Here is a 26085-nt window from a genome sequence, read left to right as displayed (position 1 = left end):
GGAAGCAAATTAAATTAAATTCCACATCCGCGAACAACCGCGACGAAATCGCGAAATGATTGGAATTCATATGCCACCCACCACCACCATACTCCCCCGGCGCTCCTCTTCCCTTTCCTTGATTAGGCCCCGTGACCGATCGAAAGTGGCTTAGAAGTTGTTGTTGGGAAGGGGACTGGGAAGAGAATGAACTTTTTATGACACTCTAAAGAGAGCTGGTGTGCGTGAGAGTGGCTGCTTTTAAATATTTATGACTTTTACAGATTCAGGTTTTGGGGAGCACTACCCCCTTTGGCTGCTTCTTCCTCTCTCTCTCCTTCCACAACTGTCTTGAGCGGAAGATTTATCTCCGACGCGTCACAAAAGATCGTCCTGCACGATCGATCGCTGACCATCTTCATTAAGGGGGTATACGGTGGACCCCGGTATGAGAAACAAAAACACACAGCGCGATCGTTACACGTTGTGCCTGAAGACGGACTATCTCTCTCTTCTCGCCCGGGTCAGAGGGCTTTTGGGACGATCCTCCGTCCTCCTACTGTGGCAGGTAATAAAACGTCAAACGCAAGCCCACTGGACACTAAATCACCACCGAGTCCATGCTTTATGCTGCTGCTGCTGCCGGTCTCAAAGCCGATGCCGCTAATTAAGCCATCAAATGGCCGCACCTTCCCATAGGTAGAGTGTTGGGGAAGCCTTCGCATCGGGGGAGGGAGGAGGGTTGTTTTATGCAACTACAGTTCAAAGGTGATTTCGTGTCTTTGCGTGCAGCGGGTGGGTGATCGTTTGAGAAGGCCTCCTCCTGTCTTTGCGAGTGTGTCGCTTCCGTGCGCGCACTGCTGAACGCTTCCGTGTGCGCTTCTTTGAACTTTGAAAAGTTTGAACATTAAGCTCCCCTCAAACATTTCGCGCCAAAAACCAATCGTCGCGGGTGGCGGCTTCGAGGATGTCCGAGCATGTCTGTGTGTATGCCTGTGAGAATTATTTCCCATCTAAAAATGCACGACTTGTTGGAATTTCTCAAGGATTGGGGCGCGCGTGTAGTTCGCATGTTCGTTGCGCGGGAAGCTGAGGAAACTGCACAAGCCTTCCTCTGTCGTACAGGAATGTGGGAGCGGCGACGAAACTACAGATAAAGAGAAAACTACACACACACACACACGTCTATGGATGTGTAAAAAACGGGCAAAAAAAAGCTAACTAACAAAATAACAACGTCTTTGCGCGCGCAGCAATAAGAAAACGGCCATAAACACGCAAAGAACGCGCTAACGTGTACAAGAGGAACGAACCAAACCACGAAACCAGGTGGGGGAACACAAAGAAGAGAAGAGGGAGAGCAGGGGGGAGAAAAAAATGAGCATCCCCCGCGAGACATGGACCACGGGCGAAAGACGAAAACGGCGAACCCGAAAAGGAAGAGAAGAATAGGTAAATTACAACACAACACAGCAGAGAGAGAGGGCGAGGGGAGAAGAGAGGGAATGGGGTTGGGAGCCCAATCGGAGGAGGAGGAGGAGGAAAAGGAGCAAAAGAAGCAAAAAAAAACACACAGTCTTAAAGCAAGAATCCCCCGAAAGAACTACATCAACCCAGGGCTCGAAAACCAGTTTTGCTGCCTCCCTCCCCTTTTGACCCCCTCTCCAAACCCCCTCCACCAGCTCAGCCCACCACGCAGCATCCATTCCGGTAAGAAAAATCCTTCTTCTCGCGCATTATTCTGTTCTTGTTTTCATCCGCGTGTTGTTGTTTCTTCCTTCTTTGCCGCCGCCGCCGTTTACTCTTCTCGTTTGCCCTTCTTTTCTGCTTAACTCCTTCGTTTTTATGTTCCTTTTTGTTGGCTCTGTTCTTTAACCCGTTCTTGAGCTTCTTCTTTAAGCGTTTTCTTCTTTCCGTTTTTGTTTTGTTCGTTTATCCCTTCGGTTGGCTTGTTTGCTGCTGTTGCTGCTGCATTTGCTATCCTTTTTCCCAAGATGCTTTATTGCGTTCGTTATCTTCTTATTGTTTCTTTGGTTCTTTCTTCGGCGTTCTCTCTCTTTCCCTCAGTATATTTATTTTCCTTCTCTACTTCTTTTACTTTGCTGCTCTTTTTGTTTTTATTCGTTTTGTCTACACCGCGGCGCGATGCAACCGACCGAGATCTCCGTCGCCAGTTGCCGCCGTTGCATTACAAACACACACACACACACAGCCGCAGACGCAGAGAGTGCATTATTTCCCAGCCACCCGCCGCTTGCGATGCTCTCCAGCAGCTCGATCGGTTCTTGTTGACCACCCGCACATTTTCCCTTTTTGAGCCAGGGGCACCACCATAAAAACCCTTCGCTGGCTCTCTTGTTGCCGCACCACTACTCCCTCCGTCCGAGTGCGCGCGCGGCGCAAGACAATGTCCTCCATTTTAATCCTCCACCACCCCTTTTCGTGCGCGCGTTTGAACCCCCTTTTCATTCTCCCAGCGCCCCCGTTCTCCCTTCGAGTTATGGGCCAGGAGTTATGGAGGAGAGTTTGGAAAGCCAAACGACTTGTCCCTTTGTGGCTGTGCCCCAATGACAATAAGAGTTAGCGGTGCGGGACGTTTTTATCTCCCGAGAGAGAGAAACAAAAAAGCTGATCGTTTCATTCATAATGTGCATGCGCAGCTGCACCATTTACTGCCGAAGGATTCGCTGGTTTTCCGCAGTAAAAGCGTAAAAATATTGCAAATTAAAGCAAAGCATTGTGTGTTTACAAACAAAACGCATAAATCAACGGGGCAAATCGGCAATAATTGTGCGCTGTCTGGTGTAAATTGCGATCTCGCGTAGCGAAAGGAGGCATTGACGATCGTCGCCGGGCGTCGCTCAAAACCAAATCCCCACACATCACAAGCTGAAATGGTAAATATTTATGCCATATCTTGCCGGCTGGTGTTCTGGATCGTTTTCATTTGTTTGCATTTGCCTGTTCGGTCGGTCGACGCATCCGTATGTTTTCAACGGATTTTGTTGAGTTTTATGAATCATAATGGGGAGAGGACCCCCAGAGGTTGAGGAAAACAAACTCAGCCACAGCTAAAATGCTGTCTTTGCGAGCATTTTTTTTTTTTAGTTGTAGTTTATGTCTCTTCTCATTAAGTGTGATTAGAATGTCACCAAATTCCAGGAACTACAACTCATCATTCTTAGCTTCATTCCAAGAAAAGGAACGCAAACACTGAGCACTTCCAGCGCTCATAACAGGCCCTCCTAATTAACGAAATAGCAACAAGGCAAATAAGCAACGACTCCAACAAACTTTCGTGTCGCCCAGGCAAAGCTGGCGGCTGGGGCAAGGCTTAATGCCCAGTGTCCCTGTTTCCAAGGGCACCTCCCCCCCCCCAGCGAGTTTAGCGACGGAAGCTCATAAAAATGGGGCTTATTTCGAAAAGAATAAAACCACGCAAAAGGACCACGCGACTTCAACATGCGCACATTAACAGTTTGCACCAATTAATATATATTTTTTTTGGGACGCAGACGCAAAACTTGTATTAAAATGTATTCCCCATAAGAAACGCAAACGATCACGACCACTAGGAGCTGCTGGTTCAATGTTTCCACAAACGTTTGGCCATGTTTGCCGTGGCTCATAAAACTGTCCCGAAAACCCACCAGCAGCAATGTTGTGCGCGCGCGCGCGCGCTCGGTCTCGGAACGGATGCTGCTCATTTGGGGTGGCTTTTCGTGCGCTTCCTGTGCGTGTGTGTGTGTGTGTGCGTTTTCGGCCATAGAGCGACATAAGTATAATGTGTCCACCCAATGAAAAAAAAACATGAGCTACATAAAACATCCATTAAACGCACAATGGTCAAATTTATGGCCATTCAAATCACATTGAAATGTGTGTCTCTCTTCCTCCCCAGTTGCCAGTGCTTCCTCTCTCCTTCACTGCTAAATATGCTACTTTACAAACAAAACACAAAACTTAACCATTAGTTAGGCCCCGGCCTACTCGCCTGGCTTCTGCCTTCGTACTGCGCTATTGTTTCGTTTTGGGAAGCATTTCTCAATTTCCCTCATTCCCTATTTTGTTTCCATATCAGCTTCCGGTCTTTGACAGTTTTCGGTTGCTCTCTTCGTTTCTTCTGGCTCGATTCTTGCTCCAATTTTTGTGTTTGTTTCTAGATCGTTCGCGATCTCATAGTAGTACACACGCACATTGCTGGTTTGCCTCATCCATACTTGTGTTGTTATGTTTATGCTCTTCCTCATCCTCCTTCCTGCATCACATATTTCGGAGGAATTAATTAAGGCGGCGTGAAAAGCACGCCTCCGAGCTCCAGAACCATCCGACTCACTCATTATTATCACAGACTACGCTGGCTTTGGTCGTCTCCGGTTCTTATTAATTTGGCAACTTCACTTTTGCTTTTATAGGCCACACGATGGTTGTGCCCACCAGACACAGCAGTTTTGCTGCTTACAACAGTTTTTGGGGCGATTAAAAGGCGACCCAAGGTCTGGTTACAAAACGAAACAATAAACACCATTTAGATTGTAAGTTTTTTCCCAATCAGCATGTCTGCTGTATCGTTGTACATTAAAAAAGCCTTGGAACTGTGCCAAGGTACACGGTGTGTGTGTGTGTGTTTCCATGTGCCAAACGTTCGCTCCGTGTCCTTGAACCCTTTCGCGTTAGTTTTTGGCCCGTTTTGCAACGACCACGACGACGACGACGACTCATAATCGATTGGTTATGGTGAGGGCACAGCACAGAATGTGAAACACAATTCACTAATTAGTGCGGGGGGGGGGGGGGGGGTGCGGAAAACGGGTTAAACGTTCGCGGCGATTATCCAATCGAGAGCGAGATACCGACATTACTTTCAATTTCGCGACCCGGAAATCGTGCTCCGGATACGAAACGAGCCCGGCGGCAAGCGAAGGTTGGCGGAAAGGAAAGAGCATGATTTGCCGCGGAGGCAGCAGCAGCAAGCCAACGAGTTCTTCAAGGCCAAATCCAACGCTGTGGCGCGCGCGCACCACAGTGCGCCTCCCCGCAGGTCCGTTCTTGCCGATCATCAAGAGAGCCGGACCTTTCGGACAGAATTTTGTACTTAACAGCAACGAGCTGAAGCGTGAAACAAAGTGATAAAAAGAAGAAAAATAAGAAGAAGAAGAAGTTTGCTGAAAACAAATTCGCGTTTCGCGATTTTGCAACAGCTCAGGATGTGTTTGTGTGTTGAACATCATTTCGCTAAAGGGCAGAGTGAGAACGAGCGTTCGCTGCTCAGCGCCGCCGTCTAGTGAGCCGTGATGTGCGCCACTCAGTGAGCGCACTCCGTCGTTTGTGATAAGTGTTTTGGAGTGATTTTTTTGTCGCTTTTGAACTTTAGCAACAATCCGATCGCGCGAGAGTGAGGCTTAGTGAGCCGGAGATGAGGAAGAATTGATACCGAAAATATCATTCCCATCGTAAACACAACACACACCCGTCGCCGATCACGACACGATAGAGGAAGGGTGGGAAAGGATGTGTGTATCAGTGCGCGGGGGGTGTGTGTTGCGAGTGGAACACAACACATTTGAGTGATTGAAGTTGATTGTTTTTGTTTGTTTCGCGGCTGTCGGGGCCTTCCTTTTTTTTTGCGCGCGATCGTGCGCCCGCGCTTTGTTGTTATTTTTACACTCACTTTTGCCACAGCAAGCGGTTGCCCCGGGGAGAGAGAGCAAAAGAGCGTTTGTCTGTGTGAGAGAGATTGTGTTGGTGTGTGTTCGGAGGGGTGAAGGGCGTCGGGTCTTACATCTCACCCGGCTACAACGGCAAGCAGAGCAAGCGATCGCAGGCCGACGACGATGGCTGCCTAGCGCCCGGTGAAGGTCATTTCGATACAACAACCCTTCTGCTCCGTGTGGCAGCTGCTGGGAGGCTGTGATGTGAGTTCTGTGGTGAGATGCGATTCTGGCTTTGTGTGAGGGAGGGTTTTGCACCCACCACCCACCCTGAGCTGGGGATTAAAATTAAAGGAAACACACAGCCACACACACACACACGCGCGGCGTTAAGTGAGATTTATCTTGGTCAGACTTTGCGCACAATTCGCGGCCTGTGTCTCCTGTGCTGGCGCGCGGTGCGGGAAGCTGGATCGCATGCGCAGAGCTCCCGTAACCGTACCACCTCACCTCCTTGGATTGCCCATTTTGCGTTAAACGTTTCTTTTTGCAATACAAAAAAACAGAACCCGCATGCGCACTCACTCGCGGATATACGCGTCAGAAGACCATGCCGCCGGCCGAAGCTTTTTTTATGCGCCCGCGCGCGCCAGTTTGTGTTTTCATTGCGGGTACGGAACGGGGTGCAATAAACACAAAACCACAACACACAAACCGTTGCACTTTTGTGTTGCATTTTTATCGGTTTCCAAGCGCAAACCGTCCCCGCGTGTCTTGCGGGACGACCACCGGGGAAGAAACTGTGCAAAGGGCATTGCACACACTGCTCATTTCCACTCGGGTGGATTGTCAACAACACGAGCAAACTCCAGACGGAAGTGTCCGCTCTCTCTCTCTCTCACTCTCTCAAAGGAAAGTGGGATTAGACGATAGACTTTTAGCATACTCCGCCTATCCTCAAAACTCACACACTTGTAGCAATATTTGCTCGAGAAGAAAGCGCTCGCTTGCTGCCGCGATAAGCGAAATGTGGGCCTCAGAATTTAGCACATGCCTTTCGGTGTCGCTGGCGGAGGAGGAGAGTTGCTGTTGGGTATGCTGATATGCTTCTTCCGCTCTGGATAGGACAACGGACACACTTTTTCGAAAAAGAAAAAAAAAACAACGTGTACCGCCTTTGGTGGTGGCATATATTAAACAAGAAAGGCGGCGAAGGAACTCTCGCTCTTCACCTCCAGCACCACGCGGCCTGCCCTCGTAAGCATTGGCGTTATCATTACGGAAACAAACGCGTTCCAAGCGCGGCCAAAGAGTAAACACACACACACGCAAACGCACGCATATCTGATAAATGAGGTGAAGGTTAGAGTCTTTCAGTGTGTTCTTTTTTTTTGGGTTCAACTCTGAAAATTAAATACAGAATTGTAGTGTGCAACGCCTTTTTTGTTGAAGGTATAATAATTTACAATTCATGTGTGTAAAGTGTGAGTTTATGATAACATTGTTAGTGTGTGTGTTTTGTTGGTCGTTTGTTTAATAATAAATCCCATTGAAGCAAGGTTTGTTTTTGCAATTATCAATCACCATTCACAGCTGCTTCAAACAACTGTCTTTGTTGTCGTTTTTCTTATAAAAAGAAGAGGACGATCGTCGAAGCGTTATTTGCACAATTGATTCAATAAAAAACAGTCCTCCAACACAGCTGCAGCTGTTGGTAATTATTGTACCTTCTTGGCCATAGACGGCAGTTTGTTTTAGACACATTTTGCCATTTTGCTAAGCAAAAACCACCAAAAAAAAACAAGCACAATGTTGCAATTTTGTTTTCACATTAATCATTGTGCCTCTGCCAATAATTTCGTTGCGCTCAATTATTTATTATTGCACAATAATTCACATTTTATATTTCAGCATCGTGATTGCATCCGAACGGGCGGATTGCGAAAGCCGCTAATCACAAAACGCAACATGCACATCGTGTCCACCACACACACACTCACACGATTTCACGTCTCGCGCAAATGAGTTTAACGAGTTCGTACCGAGGTGAGAAAAATCACTCCGAGTCGTGAAGATGGCAGGGGGGGGTTTTATATTTTACTACAACGCAAGAAACAAACGCCAACAAGGAGAAAAGTGTGCGCAAAAGGAGTGGAGCTGTGTGCGCGCGCGTGACGAAATAATAATAGGGCCCCCCCCCCCCCCCCTGGTTTGGAGCAGGCGCGAAGATGGTAATGGTTGCTCTGCAACAATGTTGTGTGCTGCCTAATGCCATCGCTTTATGCACTGGCAAGCATAACCAACAGCAAGAGATGATTCTGTCAACCCCGATAGTTCACGCGACCGCGTCTCGAGCGCCGGATACACTGGGGTGTGCAAAAACAAAAAAAAAGGTGGCAGAAAGTTCACATTTTAAACTTAATGAACGTCGTGTGTATTTACAGGCACAAAAATTAGTTCCTTCTCGTTGTTAGTTGGTGCGGGTTGTGGTTTTGCCCCGTTTCCAACGTGCCCTTTCTGTACCATCATCATCATCGTCGTCGTCATCGTCGTCATTCCACGGCCGGACGGTTCCGCACGGTCGGGTCTGTCACTGTCAATGACCACGGCGAAGGTTAAGCGGAAGATGACGATGTAAAGCGGGCGAATAAAATGGCGAAAAAGTGTGGCCGACTGCCGACTGTTGGAGGACGGGACGGGACTGTGGGACGATGGACGCGGGAGGGGAAAAAGAATGAATATTATGCTACAGCAGCAGAGGGGCCGTGTGGGGCCGTTTGCGCGCCAAAAGGGCGATATGGAAAGCATGCAAAGTGACACAGAAAGAGAAAGAGAGAGAGAGAGAGAGAGAGAGAGAGAGAGAGAGAGAGAGCATTATAAAAGCAACCCGCGGAACAATTCGGTCCTTTTAGTATGCGTTCTCGCCCGGGCGGGTGTGAAAGGTCATCTGCCCCGGAAGGCACCACCACCACCATCACAACTGTGCGCGCGATTCGACACACTTTGTAAAACAAAAAACTTGCCACTTCACACACACACACGGAACCGTCGTCATATAGGGCATAATGGCGGAGTGGCGCAAAGGTCAAAGGTTAGAGCTCAGGGTGGGTTTGGTTGGTGGCGGCCGATCGTTTGCGATCGCGCTCAAAGGGGGAAAGAACCGTGTCACTGGATTAACCCTTGCATGCCGATTAATGAATTCTCTTCCCGTACCACCAGCTCAGATCGCCTGATCCTGTTCTATAAATAAATCCCGGGATGGCTTCGCTTTTCCGGAGAAATCCAATTTAACACACCACCTCCTCCTGGCAGAGAAACGGCATCAAAGAAGTTCATCATGCCCCGGTGAAGATGAAATTATGCTAATTTCGGTGGGTGAAAGCAATCCAACGCATCCTCTCCTCATCCTTGGCTGGAAAATCTCGATTACAGGCTGCTTTCTTGCGAAATAAGCAGCCAGAGAGAGAGAGAGAGATCCATGATTGGAGATTCTCTTTTGCCGGGTGGCGCAAAACTACAACTCAACCGTGGCCTTCTCGCCCAGCCGTGCTCCTCTTTTTTCGGTTCGCCAGTCTCTAATCCTGGTTCACCTCGACGGCGTGATGGATTTGATACAATTTCCAAAATTTATTGCAATGTTTTAACCTGTCACAAGCGTGCGTTTCGCCGTTCAGATGGGCCGGAGGATGGGGCGCTTGGTGGATTCAGGACACCAGGACCGTACCTCACACTTCGCCTTCACCGTTTGTTGCGCCCTCTGTTTCCTCGTTGTGATTTTTAGTTTTAGATTAGCTACGAACGCTCCTGTGCGATCGCAATTTATTGCACTGAAGCGAAACTACCCGCACACAAAACACCATAAACAATGGGTGCAGCACTATAAATTCTCTCCTTCTATCGGTTTGGGAGGGCTATCGCGGAATGTGGACATGGGGGGGATTTTCAATTAAAATCTCACCTTAACCTCCACCCACACGACGGCAATTCTCTTTATATTTTACTTTTTCCCTTTTTGTTTTCACCTTATGTTGCGCAAATTTTAGATACTTTCACGACAATCGGCCTGCTTTGTTTCCGGGGAGGTGCAAAACCAGGTGCAGAATGTCCTCCCGTTTGCCGTAACACAGCGCAAAAATGTTTTATCAGCAATAGAGCCACAACAGCAAGACGAAATGACGAACAAGAAGAAACAAGCACACACACACACGGAAAGGAAGCAAAAGTGAAGGAGAGTGTGAGGTAAATTGCTTTCGGGTTTTCCCTGCAGGAAGAAAATAGTACTCCCTTGGCCCTGCACTACACATCACCACCCCCAGAGCACACAGGGGGTGAGAGTTTGCTGTATGTGTGCTTCCCCCTTCACGGACCGTGTGTACACGACCTCTCCCCTCGCTCAAGCGAATGGTGGCAGATTTTCCACCCTCAATTTTTCCCAACAAATTCAACAAATTGCGGGAGGAGCGAGGGAGAGATGGTGTGTAGAATCGAGGACAGGTTCCTTTGCTTCGCCAAGTCCGAGTAAACGCGAGACTCTGGTGTGTGTGTTGTGTACGTGTGGTTCGATAAATCGATATTTTTCCTTGCCAGGCCATACGGCGAAAGCAACTGCCAACACAACAGCCGTGCAGAACGCGAAGAAAACTATACATTTCCCGTTCGCCAGTGCCAATTTAAGAAGAAAATCAATGTTTTTTGCAACAATACTGGTAGTTTAAGTTGCTTAGGGAAATTTTAAAGTTTAAAAGAATTAACAATCCTTGCCATTTGAGCTACGGAAAGATGAGTCATCTCATCGTCTGCTCAGTGCTCTCTTGAGCTATCATTTCACCTCCGATGCCCCTGAAAGCTTACACTCTACACCTTCTAGCTGCGTGCAGGATGACGAAGATCTTTGCCGAAGATCTGCCTTCCATAAAATCCTTATCTTCCAGCCAGTCCCAAAAGCAAACATGATTGCAAAAAAGGTGACTGCGATTTGCAGAGCTATTTCTAGGCGCTTCAGCTCACACGAAGGCTGGCTTTTACAGCACCAACCAGTCGTTCACATAATAAACACAATTATATGCATCAAAGCAAAGAAAGGACTGCATTCGAGCGGGGGGCAATCGTTCCCTGAAGATGATAAGATCGTATACACACACACACTCCCTAGACGTCCAAGACCCGTCCTAAGCAAAGATATACACAGCCATTTCTTTCCTTTTGAGCTCTGGAATTGGGTAGAGTTTACAAACGATAAACAAACGATTGTGAACGTTGCTAAAGCTCTTCTTTTATCGTCTGGTTTGCTGGTTTGCTTGCCCGCACTGGCATGATTATCCCCTGCATCGGGACTCGATCTCGTTGTGAGGTTGGGAAGCAAGGAGGCCTCCTCAAGATAACGCCGCAAGCGAGAAACTCCCTCCCGCTGAGAGTGCGTGATGTCACCGAGCACCCTCAATAGGTTCGAGGTACCCATCATCATCATACCTCAAGATGTGTGGTAAGAGTCTAGGAGCCTTTCGGTAGATGACACTCAATTGCAATAGATTTCGGATACTGGTAACCGTTGTTTTTTTCTCTTAGGATCTTCTCTAGTATAATCACCTTTTAAAGCAGTGCTTGCTCTGGAATGTTTGCTGCACGCGCGGTGGACTCCTGTGCTTTCAAGAGTCGTCTCGATCCACTTTGATGCTTCTTTTCTCCGCTTGATGCTGTCACCGATTCACAACACGCACTGGAGCTGGATGCGTTTGTCTTCGTTCATTCGTTCCAAACTTCCAAACGCACAGAACGACCACAAATTGGCGGCAGATGCTTTAACACCAACAATTTTTTGGCGCATACAGCCTTAGGAACTTCTGCACCTTGCTGGGAGGACGCGGAGGACGAACCAAAGCACTTCAAGCGGGCCAATGGGGACGGCACTATAGGCACCTCTTCTCCACCGGAAAAAGCACCAAACACCAAAGGAAGGTTTTAACCTAGCCACAATCACCCACGAACAATCAACACATACACACACCACACACTTTCACTCGCAAAGAAGCATCACACAAGATCACAAGGATGATGGAAAAGCCCTTTTTCTTCTCTCCCCCTGGACAACTGGACACGGTAATCACAATCGGGAAAACGAGAAAACGGAGAAATTTGATCGACCGATCAAAACTCACTTTCACTCACACGATCGACGATCGGACGATCGGACTCCAACTCCGGACGATCTGAGCTCCTCCCACGAACAGCCTCTCTTCTGGCGGACGATCTTCACCTCAAGAAGAAGTTTTCGCTGGACAGTGGTATCTGAACAATGTTAATTTCAATAAATGTTATGAAAACACGCTCCCTGATTCTCCTTCGCTTAGTCGCTGTCTCTCACAGAGTAGAGGTAATGTATTTGCCTGCGCGCGGGCCAACGGCGTCTGTTGTGTGTGAGCACTCGCGTTGCAAGGCGAACCCCCAGCGGAAAAGCGCCAACTTGGTTCCAAGAATCTTCAACAAATGATTCGCGGGAAGGCGCTGGCGTTCACAAAAACCCCCCGAATATCTTCCTTTGCCCGAACGCGAAATACCACACGACCACGACCACGACGACGACGACGGCGATCGGTGTGTGATAACATTTTTTTACCCACACACACACAGAACAAGCGGCCGTATGCGGCACCGTAAGCGTGAGCGGGATGGCGACGTTCAAAACACGCACACAGCGACACAAACCCTGCCCCTTGCTCGTTGCTTAGTTGTGTGCTGGGGAAGGGGCAAAAGGGTGTCCACGGACGGCGGCGGGTTGGTGGGTGTACAAACGCACCACAAACACACAATGGCACTCACCGGCAACCGTGAGTGCTGGTAGTGCGGGCGCACACACACACACCTTCCCACATAGAGCGCGGCTTCTAAACGCGTTTTTCTTCAAACAATCACCCCCGGCTGAAACCGAGCGGGAGCGAGTGAGAGCCAGTGTTGCGAACGGTGATAGTCGTCGACATAAAATTTTACAAAATGATACTTTTTGAAGCATCGCATTCTAGATCCACGCATTCATTCGACAATCACGGAAAAAAATATCATTTGACACGATGATATTTTTTCTGCTACAATCATTTGACTTTTTGATTTTGCCGTACCTCAAGTGAACTAGATCTTCATCGAAAATGGGTCCTTTTTTCGTGTTTTCGCGGGAATTTCTATACTCCTGTAAGAGAATACCATTTTCCTGGTTCACTGAGTGAAAATATCAAGTAGTCTAATGGCTTTGTATCGGTAAACGCACGATTTAGCAGTTCTGGATTCTCACTGAAAAATGTCAAATGACATTCATTCTACATTTTTTGCAATCATGTCGTCGCAAAAGCATTGATTATAAATGCACAAATGATTGTCGCTTTTGGAAAGTCGTGTCATGGTAACCATGAATATCATGATCAAAAAATGATTTTGACACCCGCTTACTGCGAATATCATAAAAAAATGTCGACAATTAACAACACTGGTGAGAGCATCAAAGAGCGAGCAAGCGAAACCGGTCGCTCACTCACACACAGCCACACAGCCACACAGCCACAGCGCCACAGCGCGAGAACGAGACGGTCGCCTAAGAAAAGAGGGTGCTGTTCGCTTGCTCTGCCGCCGTCTTGCGCGCCCGACAGATGAGAAGAAGATGATGATGTAAACATTACGGCTCCGGGAGAGAGGGAGCGCGAATGAGCCACTTCCTTTCCGATCGTTTCTATGGGTGTGTGTGTGGTCGCTCACTCGCTCTGTCTCTCTCGGCGTGTGTTTTATATACTGGGTGGTTGCGATTGGAGCGAAAGAGAGCATCGCTTTGCTCTTAAAATGTGCTCCGCTTGTGCTGCTGTGTGCTACACGCACGCACGCACACACAGCCAGGGGTCGCGCGCGTGTTTGTGGCGATGCACCGAAGTCACACGCCGGTGTGTTAGAGAATGGCTTGCGTTTTTGCGTAAGAAAGATGCAATTTTTGTGTTAGAATTTTTTGATTTTAAAATGTGCAACACTTTGGGAACATTCTGAAGCAGACGCTGGGAATCAAAACAAGCCTCACAATTTGACAATTACATGACAGCAGCGAACAGTGTCACTCCGAATTGCGCTGAATGGCAGTTGCAAAGACGGTTCAGTTTAAAAATGAAAACAAACCTTTTGCGTTGCACTAGAAAAAAACGATCCCGATTGTGAGATTATTGCACAAACATTCGACCAAATTCCCTCACATGTACAAACATTGAAGCCGCCGTTGTCGTTGCTTCGAAATCTTCGTGTCTCGCGCGTTGCTCTTGGTTGGTAATGGTGTTTTAGCTGTTTGTTTTGAGTTCTTCCCTGTCTCTTCCCCCTGCCGCTGCTGCTCGCTTGGCTCAAATGTTATTCTAATACGTCCATCACACATCTCGCGCTCCCCTACAAAGCGCCCCCCTCTCCGCTGGTACACAATCCGCCACCAACACAGCCTCACAGCAGGTGCACTCGTCGCATTGTTCGTCATCTAGAACAGACGTTTTTTTTCTCTTCTTCTACGAAACCAGCTCATGTGTGTGTGTGTGTGTGTGTGTGGGTCTACGAAATGACTTGCTTGGGGTGTAGCAGCAGAAGGAGACGGTGGCAAGACGGGAGGTCAACATAAATTGAAAACATCCCCTTCATGCGTCCCTTGCCATCCCTTTCCCTTCTATTTAATTCCTCCGCTCCTCCACTCCAACCCTCACACAACCAACAATTCACTATAATAATTGCTTTCCACCAGCACCACCACCACCCACCTCACCTACTTCCATTACTGCACCCTGGCACACAAGGGCAAGATAAATGAGAAGGAAAGGGAAGCAAGAAAACAAAAAAAAAACAACATGCCGTTTGTGTATGTGTGTGTGTGAGAGTGAGCAGGAGAAACATCACACACAGGAGGGTTTTCGCTCTTCTCTGAATGGGTGCGTGTTTCTTTTGTGTATGCGCGGGGACAAGAATAGATTAGACGGGGTTTTTCCTTTTTCTCGCGCGGAAGAGCAGCAGCGCACAACATACACACACACACACACAGCCCGAATGTCCAATAATAAACATTCGGTGAGTGCCAAAACTGTCGGGGTGGTGGTTCGAGCAGCAAGGGGGCGGGAAAATAGGGGCGGACGGATGGAATGGAAAACGTCCTTCCACTGGGAAAACGTCTATTTTCTTCCCTTACCTTCCCCCTCGCGGTCCCACAAAAATAGAGCATAATTGCATTTTGCTCAGAAAACCGGCGAATGTGAGTGTCGTGAATGTGTGTGCGTGTGTGTGTTAAGAAAACAAAAACGCATTTTCCTCCCACTACCCCTCCTCCGACTCCCAAAATAAACTCACCCTTACCTCAATGTCCAAGGAAAATATATCCTTCTACACACACACACACACAAACACACACACACATACAATCGTGCGAATATAGCTTCAGCATGGCCATATAGGCAACCCGTCCTCGTTTCACCCTCTGCTCCAACAACTAATTCGACCAACGGCTGCCGAAGATGAATTGCTTTTCGTGGAAAACCCACCCCCATCACACACACACACACCGGTAGAAGAGTGCGAGTTCGCGGAAAATATGAACAACAAGCTCTCCTGCTCTCTCGTTCTGACACGGCCCAGGGCCAGTTTTCCCTCAAAAACCCCGACTTTTCGGTGGTTTCTCGTTTGCTGCATTAGAAGAAGGAGATGTGTGTGTGTGTGTGTGTGTGTGTGTATACTGTGGGGGGTAGCCACCCAGTGTATGCACCACCCGCCATCTATCTCTGGCTGTGTGTGTGTGTGTGTTTGTGTGTGTGTACTGTGTACTTTTACATAAAGGAAAGTTTGAACACTCACACACACAGAGAGACGTGGCTGTGCATCGTACAAGAAAAAGGATACACACCTTCAAAATCGTACACCAGCAAAAGCCAGACAAGTCAGCAAGGATGTGTTTGAGCAATCGGTCTAATGCTACTACAAGAGCGAGATGGAGCGAGAGAGTGTGAGTGAGAGAGAGAGAGCGCTTGAAAGATAAAAAACAACACACAGCACACTTGGATATCGCGTCAAATGCTCCTGTGTGTGTGCTAGTGTGTTTAGGTTTAAATCGTCACCCTGTTTCCCTTCCGCACACCACCACCCGCACTCTTCCACAACGTGTACGTGTCGTGGAAAAACGAATTTTCCCTCGCCAGGACGTGCCGAAGAAGTGGTGGCGCGTTGGTGCGCGTGATAGATTGATGGTGATTTTCTCTTGAATGTCTCTCCCCACCTTCTCCGTTCTCTCCATGCCCTCCCTGGCGCTTCTAATTCGCCACCACCTCCACCTACCCTCCACCTCGCTGGCACACCGGAAAAGCGTGAGCAAGCTGCAGCTACAACTGCAGCACCACAGCACAACAACACGATAAAGGGAGGGGGGAGGGGCAGTGTTTTCCCACCCAGGATGTGCGCGCGCGATCCTTGCTGCGTGTGCGTTGTGCGCTGTGTGTGTGTGTGACACGCGGTAACGCAGCAGCAGCAGCAGCACGTGACGAATCGCCGTGAGCCGAGAGAGTGTAAAAGAGAGAGAAAGCAATGGTGGAATTGCTTCCTCTTTTTTTTTGTTTTTGGTTCGTTGTTCGGCCATCTCAACGTCACGTCCGCGTGACTCGGTGGAATGATGATTGTTGTTATTAATTTCATTTTCGATTCCGAGAGCGTTTATTTATTCGCACGACACGACAAGGGGGGGAGGTGGCAATGCCCCGGGGGGACCGGAGGTACCGGTTTCTTGTCTGCGCGCTAATAAATGTAATTATTGCTACCGGAGGAAAGGCTTTTCCGATCGTACGCTGTGTGCGATCGGAGACACAGAGAAGGGAGAAACCGTTTTTCTTTTCTTTTAGCAAGGAAATACATTAGAGATACTAATAGAATGTGAAGCTTTAAGACTTACGGAACCGTCGTTGAGTACTTGCAAAGTTTCATGAAATTTTCGAAGGCCATTGACACTTACCTGGAAAGGAAATGGAGAAAGAATGGAATTATTAAAAATTTTATATACGAATAACGTAAAATAAAACATAACATCGTAAATTTAAGCCTGCTCAAATGACATCACTCCCGGTTATCCGTCCTAATAGCTGTACACATTTTCCTCTTGTCCGTCTCTTCCCATCCCCATTCCCCCCTCCCCCCGAAACACCCAAAAGGGACGCTAAAGTGATGCATCTTAACGACATCATTTGCGATTCCGTAATGTCTTTCTTCTCGTTTAACAACCTCATCTCGGGGTTTTCTTTTCTTCTTTTTTGCTTCATATGACAGAAAAGACATTAGCAACCATTTGCCTGCCAACAAAAGAGAGACACAACGAGAGAGAAAGAGAAGGATAGAGCGATACGTAAGGAAAGGAAAGCATAATACCTCATTTGGGGTTGGGTGAGTTACTAGAATGTCCAGAATGTCTGAGCCCACATTCAAAAAAACAGCATTTAACATAATTTCCTTATTTTGCACACACACAAAAACAGTGATAATATTTATACCCGATTGTGTTTTCCCTGCTTCCTAATTTTCCCTCCAATCGATCCCCCTTTAAGCCGGAGATCATCGATGCGGTCAAATTAAAACGGTAAAATTAGCACACAAAGTACGACACAACCCAGCATGCCCAAAGTCAGCCAGCAGTTATTATCGAAGGGGTGAAAATTTAAATTTTCAGTTCCTTACAGTACCATCCTCCCCCTGCCACTAGCACGGGAGCAGTTCTTTCTCACAGTATGCACCAAAAAAAAAGACTGCGAAAAGATCAGCTTGGAAACGATCTTGAAACGCGTACACATACACACGTATATACTGACACAAAGTAGTGGGGCGATATGCGGTTGTGTGTGTGTGTGTGTGTGTGTGTGTATGGGGGTGGAAAATGGCGTTGGAAGGAAGGGCAACCGTCACCCAGAGCTCGCCGTTGTTGGCAGGGCTGTGGCTCTCCGCGTGTGTGCCATGGATGAATAATCGTCTGTGGCCATCAGCTTCTCTCTCTCTCTCTCTCTCTCCACCTATGACCTGCCAGTTTGCATGGCCCACATCTCTGTGTGTGTGTGTTTGCTTTCAATTTTTCCCTGTTTTGTTAGCATACAAAGACCGGAAATTGGCCACATTATTTTTAATTGAACTATTCATTGCATCATTTGTGTGCGTCGACCAGCGCTGGGCGGTGAGTGGTGAGGGAAGGGAGAGGGGAGAGAGCTGGCAGAGTTGAAAGATGACGATGACGGTGCTGATGCTGACGCTCACACTGATGATGATGATGATGATGACGGTATGTTGCCACAATTGCGAAAGAATGAATGACAGCTGTAAACGATTGCGGTCCAACAATGACAAGAAAGAGGTCATTAAAAGACTTTGAGGGGGGGTTGAGAAAATAAGCAAATCATGAGATCTAATAATAAATTTCATTTGCTTACAATCGATTTAACACCTCTTTAAATCAAAGAAAATGAAAAAAATGCTTTAAATCTTCTCCGAATAAATTCTCCCTCTCCATGCAATGGAGCAAAACGACTAAACTGCGAAAACCTTTGCCACGATAATTGCACACCCCCTCACTCGCCATCGCCATCCATGGCTGGTGATTAGTTTTATCAGAAGATGACACCCACTGCTGGCGTGTGTTGGTGGACCTGGCCGGAGGAAAATTATCTTCGCTGCATCGCCGCTTGCGGTGCCATCGCCGTTTCGTCGTGCGGCGTGTCGAGTCTTCGCCCCGGAGGGCGGTTTCTTATCGACAGCCGGCCAGAGTGGTTGTGGGGGAGTGTTAGTTTATCTCCCTCCCCCCCCCCGTTCCCTTCCCCCTTGTAACAATACCGTGGTTGCGCTAACGAGAGACGAAGGACCTTTCCTTCCCTTCCCACCCCGTAAACAAAGCAATCGCTCCTCGAAAGAGAAGGTGACAGTCGCGCACGCTGGTCAGTCAAACAGGGCGTGATGATGGTTGGTGGTGGCGGCAGTGGAGCGGACGGCAAACAATCGTTCCTCCACTTACCCCCCACACACACACACACACTCTCTCTCTCTTCTCTCGCTCTCCATAGTGTCCTCGATCGATTGAGTTTTCCTCACCGACACACACACACACACACTCCCAGACGTACGGCACAGTCTGTGTCCTGTGGACCCGGAGTTCCGACAAAAGGTTTTCTTAAACAATCTCCGCCAAAGGTTTTGTTCTTCGTCGCGCTCGCACTCGCACAGACATCCCACTCCCAACCGGCCCACAACCCCAAGTGGATGGACATGCACACACATTTTCTTGCTCTCCACCATCCCCCCCGGCAGCCCCAGTCCCAGCCGTGCCAAGGGGTAATCCTTCCCTTCTGCCACATCCGGGGCTTCCAAACGCTCTTCCGGTTCGTCCGTCACATCGGAACGGTCTTCTTTTCGGTGTGAGTTGCACACACACACACAGGCTATGGGGATCCTTTTGTGAGCACACACACACACACACTCACTCGTACACGTACATATGCAGCTTGTGGTGAGAGTATGAATGCAAGTGAGTGGTCGTGGTTTGGGGGGATGGGGGGCGGGTCGAGTTTCAGGGAGTTTTGTGGCCTTTTTGGAGGCGGAATGGAATGGAGAGGAAACCTCAGTGGTTCACAGCGCATCTCGCGTGGTGTTACAGGGTTTTCCAGCAGCTCTCATAGCTGTGGGACACTTTATTGACTCTTTCTTATGGGAAATGAACGTAATGTAATGGGAATCGGATGTAATGAGAATTGTTGGACAAATCCAATAGTAATTTCCAGGGAGCTTGCCTAAAAAGTGTGCCTTAGTGTCTAGAAAATGGCACACTGGAAATTGAAATCCTGGAAAACCCTGTACATACGGCACAAAGCACCACAGACAGCACAGAATAGTCAAAGGCACAAAGTTTCTTCAAACCAAACGCTAGGGTCCAAAGGGATTGAAGCATTGGAAATCATCGCTGGAAAGCAATGGTGAAGCGACGCACAATTAAAATGCACTTAAAAGCATCCACACCACAACACAGGGTTCCTTGTGTGAATCACAGCAAGGGTGGTGGGGGGGAAGCTGAGGTCAACAATAGGCAACCCAGCCCGCTCCTCCCAAAAGGACATCATTATTAGCGGCTGTGGCTTTCTTACCTTTCCGTCCGTTTCTTGGGGAACTTTGAGGGTTGGCAACAACGCACCCACACACAAATTGGCTATAAAATTATAATGATAAAGCCCAACTCCTTCTGCGCACACACACACACACACATACAGGCCTAATAATAAGCTTCCCATGCAAAGGAAACAACACAAATCTTGCGAACCTAGAAACAGAGAGAGAGAGTTTTTCCTTCGCATCGCATCAACGCATTTCGATTGCATTTCTTCATGGCAACATGGACACTTACATAAGGGGGAAGGGGGAGCAAAACACACGCAAAAACGGGACGCCCATTCCCCCCTCCCCTTTGTGCCCCTTTTCCCCGCCACAAAAAGCGAAAATACTATGCCATTATCAAAAGAGGAGAAGACCGTCCGAGAGGCGCGCGCGCGTTCGCTCGCTCGCCTCCACACGGTCCAATTCTGGCATCTCATGCTTTCTAATGGTTCCTAATTGACTTTCGGCTAGTATTGCCCGCCGTCGCTTCTTTCCTCTTTGCTTTGTTGCTCTCTCTTCCTCTTCTTTGCCCAACCCATGATCATCCCCCCCTTTTGTGCGTTTGTACGGTACGGAAATTGTGCCGCGACCGTTCCCATTTTTTCTTCCAGCGCCTCCCCACACACATGGACGCGTGCCACCTTTTACCATCACCACCACCAACACCACCTTTTGTGTTTGTATGTGACCTTTGCTGCAGTGAAAGAAAAGTGCTTATCATTGCCGCCTTTCCCCAAACCAACCAGTTCCACCGCCATTTTGGGTCGCTTCTTATGCTCCTAATGATGCAGTGTACCTCCCATTCACCGCCCATGCTCCCCTCGAAGGCTAGTTAAGGGTGGTGGTGGTGGTGATGGTGGTAGAAGCATAATTAAAACCGTTTATTCGGCGTATCTATCAATTTTGTACGCCCCACACTCCACCAAGACGTGTCTGTGTGTGTGTGTGAAAGAGAGATTGTGTGGCAAAGCTCTAGAACAGAGGGGGCAGCTCACCAACAGCCCCCCCCCACCAGATAGAGCCCCAAATATGGCGCACAATTTAGATATCAATCACTAATAGCCTTTTAAAAGATTAATGGACTTGCTTTTTATTTTGCTGTACACACACACATGGGGAGACGTTTTCAAGGGGGCGGGGAGGGTTGGCGAAAAGGCGGAGGTTTCTTCAGTTTCTTCGGCCACGAGGAGGTATAATTTTAGAACAATTTTGTCTAGCGTTAGTGGTTGAGTTTAAAACTTCCTTCGTTGCGGAATCTTCTTAAAGCATTTCCTACCTCGGCACGAGCAGTTCGCACACCAAACACACAGACAGCCCCCCATTGCATGCTCGCCTTGGCGCAGCAACATTGCCAACATTCTCCCATTCTATGCTATTAGGGGCTAATTTTTAATTATGCTCAACGAGCGCGCGCGTGATTAGAACGAAGCGTGAGAAACTGTTGCCCGAGGGCCGTGTGGAACATGCTGGATTTTTGCCAATAATTTTGCCTTTTTACTAGTTTATAAATGCTCTGTTTCAAAAGAGGGCTTTAAGCCCTCGTAATTTAACGCCCCTTTCACCTACGCTACGGCACGGCAAAAGGAAAACAAGAAGGAAACGGTTCGATCGGACAAAGCCTCCATCGATCATGTTTGGATTGATGATGCTGCTCCTCTATTATTGGTAAACATCCCTGACACATACACCAACCTGATCGCAACAGGTCCCCCTGGCACGAGGAAAGTGTTGGAAAGAAGGCAATAGAGACAATACACCGCCGTGTAACAATGCATAAAAGAAAGCTCTCTCTATCTCTATCCCGACTTGATTGATTACATTTTGCCAGCGCGCGAAGGATTATACAACACACACTTTACACACAACAATAGAGAGATAGAAGGGAGATAACTAACTAACACTAACAGTTGCAATGCTACAATGAGGCAAACTTTTAATGAAACAAAGCCCCCCGAAACGAGCCTTTCTCTCACACCAAACTCTGTTTAATCACAACAAAAAACCGGGGCTTACACGCTTCCTTACGATGCTGCCCCGGTGTGGTGCCACCTTTTTGCCGTGCGTACAGCAAACTCAATTAAAGTGTGGCATGAAGCAAGGAGTACGGTGAAGGAAAGGGGTGAAATGGTGGGGCGAAAAAAAGGCACACACACACACACACCGCCTCGCAGGACGCGCTCTAATGGAGTAATCTAATTATTGCATTAATTATGAACAAATTCTGCCTCTGCCGCAAGACGAAGCCCCCTGTTGCACACGGTACTGCGGCACTGCGGCGAGGAGGATGCAATCTTCTTCCTTCCCTCTCTCCCCCCGCTTTCCATCTTGCGCTGCTCGGGCTCGCGAGTCTCTGTGCCTGTGTGGGTGTCTCCGAAAAATGCTTCTCTCGAAAGCCTCGAAAGGAGGAAAGGCATCGGTCGCGCCGTACCTTCTTCCTGTTTTCCGCACCCTGTGTGTGTGTGTGTGGAGTGTGCCAATATGTGGTAGTGTGTGCTGGCATGACGACGACAACGACGGCACTACTGTAATCGATGCAATCCAGCCTGGGTGGCTGACGAGTGGGTGGGGATCGAGCAGGCTAAAGCGCTTTTCCTTGTCATCTCAGTGGACACGGTTGTTCCCCCCTTCCCCTGCTCTGTCGCCATTTTAATGAGAGCTTTTCGGAGCTTTTCCTAGCGGAAAGGGGGGAAGGGGGGGCAAACTTTTCTAGCATGTGTGTGTGTGTGTGTGTTCTTTGAGCCCATGTTGCACGTTTTCGGTTTGGCACAAAATGCACAAGACACAACACACACGTAAAAAAGATGAAATTCAATTTCCCTTCGATGCCAGGCGGGCCCAACTTCCTTCCAGCTTTAACCCCATCATGTGTGTGTATAAGTTTTTGATGATCCTCTCCTCAATACTATCATCAAGGAGGAACGAAAGGGGGAACGAGGATCATCATAAGAAGAAAAAAAAGGAAAGCAACGAAGCGCGGGAGAGGAAATTAGTTTTTCAAAATTAAAATCAACCATCCATTCAGTCCTGTCCCCTGCCCAACCCCCACACTCTCACACACACACACATACTGTGGCGTATTTCCCCCTCCCTACCAGTTCTACCCCTTGCACCACAACAAAAAAAACGCATCATGTGCTGCAAGCGCGCATCGAAACAACGAACCCGAGACAGCCCGAAAGTGCATCCAACATGAAAACCGGCCGGATTGATATTGGGTGCTGTTGGTGGAATGGAATGGAGCTTGTGGTGGTGTTTGCAAAATTGCAAAACCTCAAGAAAAGAGGTACGCGACCGTGTGGAGCAGCAGCGAGAAAGAGACACGCACAACCCCTTTTCCTCGTTGGAAGCTTGTTTGATGGGTGGAGAACTTGAAGAGGGGGTGCGGGGGGACTCTCCGATGTGGTGAAACTCCTTCAATTCCTAGGGTTTACCACCCCCTTCTCTTCTCCTCCCTCCCTTAACACTCTCATTGTTGTTGCACTTCACGGCTGCATCTCCCATCGTTTGAGACGCCACTGCTGTATGGGTGAGCTTAGGACTCTTCCCTTGCCTTTCCTTGTCTTTTCTCTCTTTCTCTCTATCTCTCTCTCTCTCTCTGCTCTTTGTGTGCTCCAAGAAGTGCGGTGTGCGTGTTTTCTTTGCGAACAGTGCTGGCGCTTCTTAGCGCTTCGCATCTTTCTTCGCTGCCTGCTCTCGTGCTGCACATACATGCAACTGCACTCCCGTGTGCAGCAGCCCGTCTTGAGAGAGAGAGAGAGAGAGAGAGAGAGAGGGAGAGAGCGGTCGAGAGAGAATACAGCGTCTTGTTCGCATGCACACCACCAAAAAGACACACAAAAAAAGATAGAACAGAGACTGAAGAACAAGGCAAGACGAAGACATTTGTGGAGGGATTGGGGATTGAGGGGGTTCGCGAATAAGCTCCACTTTTGGAGTACGTGCTTCCCTTTCCCCCTCCTTTTTTCCCTTTTCCTTGGTTGCACTTTTCTCTCTCTCTGGGAAGGAAGCTGGGTGTGCATTTTGTTGTCTTGTTTTTTTTTGCTTCCCTTCTTCACTCTTGTGTTTCTCTCTCTCTCACTCTCACACTCTCGCGTGTGGCTGCATTTTATGGGGTGTACCATAATTCGCGACGAAGACACCGCCAACTTGATTGGGGAGTGTGACTGGGAGTGAGCAGAAAATGCACACACACACACACACACACAGACTCAAATACACAAACACGCGGGCATAAATAAACTAAGTAAACATTCTCCCGCATCTCCACGCTCCACTCCCGTTGGTGGCTAAATAAAGAGACCTCCCCGCCCGCGCTCTCTCTCTCTCTCTCTCTCTCTCACGTCCTTCTAACATCCAGCCAGCACTACAGCCCCTTCAAGCGGTATGTAGCTCCAAGCCCCGAACAATTCGCCCGCTTCCTGCATCGTTTTCCCTCCTTCCCTACTCCTTCCCTCACACCGAAGGGCGCACAAAACACTGTTTGAGTGTTGATTAAAGTTTTATGCAGAACTAAATTGGATCGCTTTTGTGTTGTGCTGAGCGCGCGAGCGACCGACCGAAGAGCTCTCTCTTGTTCGTTCCCTCCCCTGTTTTGCTCCTCTTTCTTCTCATTTCGAGTGTGCGAATTATTTGCTTGTGAGATTACGAGACCCCGACTAACACACACACACATCACACGTGTTTATCTTTCTTTTTTCTTGTTTGATGGTTCCCTTTTTCGAAAGGCACTGTGTTCTAGCCGCGAAATAAAGCCCCCAACAAGAAGACGAATCGAGTGTGTTGTGGTACAGTGAAGAAAATGCTACGACTTTTGTGTGCCAAAAAAAAACTAAATAATAATGTAAGAAGAAAAAGAAACACAAGAAAAAGTCTAACAAGACGATAAAAAAGAGAATGAAATAACACCAACAAACTATCGGGGTAAAAGCAAACGATTTTTTTTTTTTGCTTCTGCTTTGCTTTGTTGGTTGTTACCACAAAGAACTAAAATTGGATGATAGTTGTTTGTTGCGCCCGTGCGGAGAGCCGGAGAGAAGAAAATTTGGCTCGGAAAATCCATCTCAAATCAAAACACACACACACGCACAGGAGGCTCAGGGCCAAGGAAAGCGTCAACAAAACGATCGCGAGAGAGAAGACGAAGACAAAGACGAGGCTAGAAGAAACCGTCAACCAAAGAGTCACCGTCGTTTTCAACTTCGAGACGACGGTTCAAGATCTTCCCCGCCTTACCAGAGCGCACCAAAGATGCAACCGGGTGGTGGCCCTTGTCGGAACGAGAGCAGCAAAGCAAAGAAAAGCAACCAACAAAAAAAAACCCTCGAAATAAAAATAAATAAAGCACAACCATCGCGTTTCGCGTTTTGTTATGGCTAGATGGCGCAGGGCACTCCTCCCATTTCGTACCAAGGGAAAAGGGAAATGGAGGGCTGAGCCTCGGTGATGGAATCGGAGGAGCAGCAACATAAACAAATCTACACAACAACACAAGATGAACAACAACGAACAAAAAAAAACCCTCCAAACCTCCAGAAGAGAGCTGGAACACAGGAGGCGAAGACGAGTGACCTCGTTGCTCGCATGCTACTTAGTGCAAAAATGATGTGCTCTGGCTCACATGTGCGCTCAGCGGAGAGAGGGAGGAAGGGAGACAGGCAGGCGGAAAGGCGGTTAAGTGTGTTTATGTTTTTTTTTGCAAGCAACAGAACAGGAAATGTTTCGAACAGGCAATCAAAAATAATGAAAAACAACAGAATGTGAAAATCCGTGATGCATGAAACCGAAACGAACCAACGCCGAGGCGTGATTTGATGTGCTCCCCCTACGGAAAGGAGTGGTAGGGGGAGGGGAGGTTGAAGGGCGAAGAGAAGCGGGTTGAAGAAAATTCATCCCGGCACCCACTCACACACACACACACACACACACACACACACACACACGCGCCACCCTTTTTGACGCGTGTCAGTTGGGGAGGGTTTTTGTTTTAAATAATTCCCCCGTGTTTGATGTGTTGTAATTAGATTTGAACTCGGGCTGTCGTGCGTGGGACTGGCAGTTTTATTAGTTGAAATGTTTGTGTGCATTATTGGTGAATGAGAAAAATAGGGGTAGGAGTTTTTATGCCAACTAAACTTAGAGCACTAAACTACTTAAATAGTTGATTTCAAGGACACAGTTTTAAAGGCCTCTGCTTAAAGGCACGTAAAAACGCGAAACGCAATCATCATTAAATTACAATTAAAAGCCTCCCAAAACCCTGAGACCATTGCTTGCCATTAAGCTTAAAAATTGTTCTCAAATGAAT

At 48.1% G+C, this 26085-nt stretch overlaps 1 protein-coding gene and 1 long non-coding RNA gene across 4 annotated transcripts in view; one reads left to right on the top strand and one right to left on the bottom strand.

Moving 5' to 3' along the window:
- LOC120908845 overlaps window positions 1–24638 on the top strand; it is a 60490-nt gene extending 35852 nt beyond the window's left edge. The window contains exons 5-6 of the long non-coding RNA XR_005741185.1: window positions 16929–17042; window positions 24506–24638. This is a non-coding gene — a long non-coding RNA (uncharacterized LOC120908845). The remainder of the gene's footprint in view (window positions 1–16928; window positions 17043–24505) is intronic.
- Window positions 1–26085, bottom strand: part of LOC120908832 (DNA N6-methyl adenine demethylase) — a 160181-nt gene that overhangs the window by 38939 nt on the left and 95157 nt on the right. The window lies entirely within an intron of this gene.

Source organism: Anopheles arabiensis, chromosome 2 (assembly GCF_016920715.1).
Source record: "Anopheles arabiensis isolate DONGOLA chromosome 2, AaraD3, whole genome shotgun sequence".
Lineage (NCBI taxonomy): Eukaryota > Metazoa > Arthropoda > Insecta > Diptera > Culicidae > Anopheles > Anopheles arabiensis.
The sequence above is the reverse complement of the archived record's forward strand: the minus strand, read 5'-3'. Positions and strand labels throughout refer to the sequence as shown.